Raw genomic sequence first — 5000 nt, forward strand, 5'->3', positions numbered from 1 at the left:
TAAAAAAAAGAAAATATATAGATTTTTTATAGAATTATGATTAGAATATGAATACAAATGTAAAATAAAAAAAATGATATAGAATTCTATAGAAAAAAGAAAAAACCTTATAAGCTGGTCATACCATTTGGTTATATTGACAATTTTAAAAAACTGATCATACTATGATCATAGTATGATGGCGGTTGAGCAAGTATGCCCCCATCGTCTAGTGGTTCAGGACATCTCTCTTTCAAGGAGGCAGCGGGGATTCGACTTCCCCTGGGGGTAGGGTACTACGAAAGGAAGTTGATCATGGATTATCCATAAAGTTAGAATAGATTCTTCCTGGGTCGATGCCCGAGCGGTTAATGGGGACGGACTGTAAATTCGTTGGCAATATGCCTACGCTGGTTCAAATCCAGCTCGGCCCAATAATTCGCTGTCTACATAACCCTTTTTGTTTTGCATAAATGACAGAGAAGGGTAAGAAAAAAAAGGTCAAATTTCAGGGTATAGTTCGACTTTACTTTTTTCTTTATTTCTTGTGTTTAGTTATTTTTTTTTTCATAAAAAATTCCGAAATGAATAGAGTCGGGAAAATAATCTATTTTTTTTGTAAAAAATAGATTATCAATCGATTTGATAATAATGCAAGGATTACCCAGTAATCCGTCTTGCTCTCACTAAAGTGATATCCATATAGATATCAATATATCACTTGTTACTTTCGTTGTTACAAAACAAAAATTTGAATTTCAAATTGAAATGATTAAAATGAAATCGTAAGAAGGAATATGTAAGCTACCCACTTGATTTCCATGGGATTGTAGTTCAATTGGTCAGAGCACCGCCCTGTCAAGGCGGAAGCTGCGGGTTCGAGCCCCGTCAGTCCCGGCGGATTCAATACATCAACTCCCCTTTTTGTTTCTGGGCAAGGGGATGAAAATGGTTTCATTTATCTTTTTGTTTTCTTTTTTTTTTTTTTTCATAAAGCAAAAGAAAGGGTCGATTATTTTAACTAGGGTAGAGAGACATATGTAAATTAATTATAATTTATGTAAATTAATTATAATTATTGAGAACACTCAACACTTCAAGAAAGAGATACTGTATGGAGTTTCCGCTTTTTGTCAACCGCTCTCCCATTAATTCGTGTAGGAAAATGGAATAGGGTAGCGTATAATACATTTGTCAAGAGTACCTATATATACTTTTCTTTCTGTGAAGTCAAGGAATTTTAAATAGTTCGAATCCAACCAAGGAAAGAGGTTTTTTAAAAAATAAAGATAAAACGCGTCTTCCCTAATGAATATGCTCTTTTAAAAGATTAGAGGCGATGTCGAATAAAAAACTCGTAAGACAAATTAACTCGTTAATTTTTTTGAATATTTTCGTTTTTTTACTGGGACTCGTCTTTGTCACATTCCCTTTTTTTGTTTTCCAAAAAGATGACAAACCCTTTCAATTTTTTTTTATTTCAAATTGAACTTCGTACTTGTTTTCTCTATATTGATTTCTATTGTTTATTTAAGGTTCTTTAGAAACCCTTTTTGTTCGAAGTCGAAAAAGTTTTTTATGATACTTCATCAGATGATTGTACAAGGAAAATAAACAACTAGGTTTTAGAAAGGAAAGCTGGGAAAAAGAATCATAAATAACTTTTTTTTGATTGGATCAGGAATCTCATTATGTATTCGGTGTGGATAAAAGATCTTCCTATGTTATACTATTAAATTCTTGACGATGAATCGATTTTATAGCTCCGATATTGTTATTCATGATATTTCTTTCATTCGATATCATCGAAATCTAATTAATCTGAGTGAGTTTACAAGCGAAAGATTTCTCATCTCTATGGGATTAAATCCCGAGATATTCCAAAGAAAAATAATAATAATAAACGATTAAATTATGGAAGTAAATATTCTTGCATTTATTGCTACTGCACTCTTCATTCTCGTTCCTACTGCTTTTTTGCTTATAATTTACGTAAAAACCGTTAGTCAAAATGATTAATTTGAATAAAATTTTACTATCAATGACAATAAAAAAAAAAGATTTCAATTTCTCGTCTTAAATGAAAGGAATGCATTAAATTCAGTAGTATCCTAAGGGGCCCGCTAGTATGAGTATGGTAGAAAGATATCTCTTTCTACCATACTAGCCATTATGGTTATTTTAATGTATAAAGATACAAGTGATATATCTTAATATAAAGAAATCCACCTATATCTCTCTTTTTCTTTATAAACGTCAATATAAATGAAATAAAATATGAAATGTATGTACATACTTTCTCAATTTCATTTGTTTGTTTGATCCATTTAATACGGATAATCCCAATTCGATGGAAGCTTCTTCAGATTTCGAAAGGGGTTACCCCATGAATGGTTAACCGTGTAAACCCTGATATAAAAATAGAAAATGAGTCAATAAAACATACATCCAATTTCTAAAAAAAAAAATATTAAAAAAAATTGCCGAACGGTCTAGAAAACGAAAACAGTTGATACGGGTTGATAGAGTTTGATTATTACCGCAATTAGAAGTATTTCTAGAGTCCACTTCTTCCCCACACTACGAGAGAGAGGGAAAATGTAAAAACTACCATTAAAGCAGCCCATGCGAGACTTACTATATCCATGTGAATTCTGCCCCCTATTTCTATGAATATGAAGAAACTATTCCATTATTGTTCACTAATAATAGTGAAATCACTGGTGCAGAGTCAAAAAAAGGGAGAGGTATTTGGTCACCATTGACGAACTACTCCAAAAATCCACTTATCTTATCTTATAATGAGTTATTCTTAATTATAGAATTTCTAGTAGAATCGACAAGATGTAAACACAAGCAAACGGACATTTTTCGAAGTATCCAAGGAATCTGACTCACATGTAGAAAGAAGAAGACTTTTTCTTTCTTTTATGATTTTTTATTTTTGGAAGTAAAATGAAAGGCAATTCTTAATCTAATCTAATATTTATTGAATGTCTGAGCATTCCGAGACTTTCATGAGTCTATATCCAAAGTATCTTAGGTCCGTTCCAAAACTATTAATTAAATTCCCTCTCTGGCTATCCAATCTAATTGAAAACTCAGTAAATGGAACTAAATTAGTAGTGGCAAGTAAAGATTTACAGATTGCCCTCCACTACTTGAAGTTTTCCTTGAATCTGATAGGCAAAACTTTAGGTTAGATAATAGAACCTCGAGAGCCGGGGGCTTAGAATAACGAAAAGAAAGTATCAAGAGTCTTTTCCTACGTTTGATATTTAAAGTCTGTTGTTGAGGCGGCACCCGGATTTGAACTGGGGAAAAAGGATTTGCAGTCCCCCGCCTTACCACTCGGCCATGCCGCCAAAACGATAGAAACTAGATTCCAATTTTCTTTTTCAACTCCGAAAAAAATATATATATAGATTTTAAGTCACAAAATATAGAATCTAGTACAAACCAGAACCATTAACTATTGACTGTAAATTCATTACCTTTTTTGAATTAAAATTAAAATCTACTTTTTTTTATTTCTAATAATATTAAGAAAATCATTAGAAATACATTTATAACTCATCTATATTGAGTTTTTTTCAATTAAAAAGAAATCTTCTTCAATTTCAATTATAACAGTAATTATGAGTATATGTAAACCCCAGAATCAGAACATACGTTATGTTGTGTTATAGAGCTATAGCTCTATAATGGGGTATTTTATCTCTCTAGGGATGCTTTTGAGGAGTAATTCTCAATAAATTTTTATATTTCAATTTTTCCCTTGACTTGAAGAGAACATTTCCTTTTTGATAAAGCACAGCATGTGCTGTCCCAAATAGAACTGTACCACAATAAAAGAAGAAAAAGAGACATATATATCTGTGCATTCTTTTTTATTTTAATAATAAAAAAATTAATAAATAAAAAAACACAAGTTTTCTTACCTACTTCAATTTTTTGATATTCTAACTATTCTATTCAAAATAGGGAAAAATCAATCTCTTTTCTGCAAATCTTTTTTTAAACAATGAAATACAAATACATGAAAAAGTAAAGTGGTTAAAAAAAAAGTTTTCTATTTATTATATGTTTATCTGCTCGAACAGATCCAATGATGAATAAATTTTTAATGGTATGCAATCGAATTGGAATATGTAATATCATAGGTGAAAATGAAATTACTTTTTTTCTAGTCTTTACAAAACTCCGTAAGTTCCAGTGGTATTTCTCAATTCTGTTCCATGTTGGATCTATTTTTTTTTTTTTAATTCCAATTGAATCTAGTCTCCGTTCATACGTATTTCATACATTCCATATATCTTGGAGTTGGATAAAATTTCATGTGATTCAGTAAACAGAATAGAAATTCCATTATTGCTAGATCGAATTCTATGGATATGATTCGGTGAAGAATGAGAGATGGGATGGGATTTTTTCAATAAACGGATAAATGGGAAATTCAAAAAAGATGCTTGGGGATGAAAAAGAGGGAACATCTACAATACCCGGATTTAATCAGATACAATTTGAAGGGTTTTATCGGTTTATTGATCAGGGTTTAATAGAAGAACTTTCTAAGTTTCCAAAAATTGAAGATATAGATCACGAAATTGAATTTCAATTATTTGTGGAAACATATCAATTGGTAGAACCTCTGATAAAAGAACGAGATGCTGTCTATGAATCACTTACATATTCTTCTGAATTATATGTATCCGCGGGATTAATTTGGAAAACCAGTAGGAATATGCAAGAACAAAGAATTTTTATTGGAAACATTCCTTTAATGAATTCCCTTGGAACTTCTATAGTAAACGGAATATACAGAATTGTGATCAATCAAATATTGCAAAGTCCCGGTATCTATTACCAGTCAGAATTGGATCATAACGGGATTTCGGTCTATACCGGCACCATAATATCAGATTGGGGAGGCAGGTTAGAATTAGAGATTGATAAAAAAGCAAGAATATGGGCTCGGGTGAGTAGGAAACAAAAAATATCTATTCTAGTTCTATCATCAG

At 31.2% G+C, this 5000-nt stretch overlaps 2 non-coding genes across 2 annotated transcripts; one reads left to right on the forward strand and one right to left on the reverse strand.

Annotated features, from left to right (window-relative positions):
• The first annotated feature begins 802 nt into the window (after positions 1-802).
• Positions 803-876, forward strand: TRNAD-GUC (transfer RNA aspartic acid (anticodon GUC)). The gene has a single exon. It is a non-coding gene; the product is annotated as a tRNA-Asp (tRNA).
• Positions 877-3273: 2397 nt separating this feature from the next.
• TRNAC-GCA (transfer RNA cysteine (anticodon GCA)) lies at positions 3274-3344 on the reverse strand. The gene has a single exon. It is a non-coding gene; the product is annotated as a tRNA-Cys (tRNA).
• Positions 3345-5000: the final 1656 nt, after the last annotated feature.

Source organism: Camelina sativa, chromosome 13 (assembly GCF_030686135.1).
Source record: "Camelina sativa cultivar CO46 ecotype springtype chromosome 13, ASM3068613v1".
NCBI lineage: Eukaryota > Viridiplantae > Streptophyta > Magnoliopsida > Brassicales > Brassicaceae > Camelina > Camelina sativa.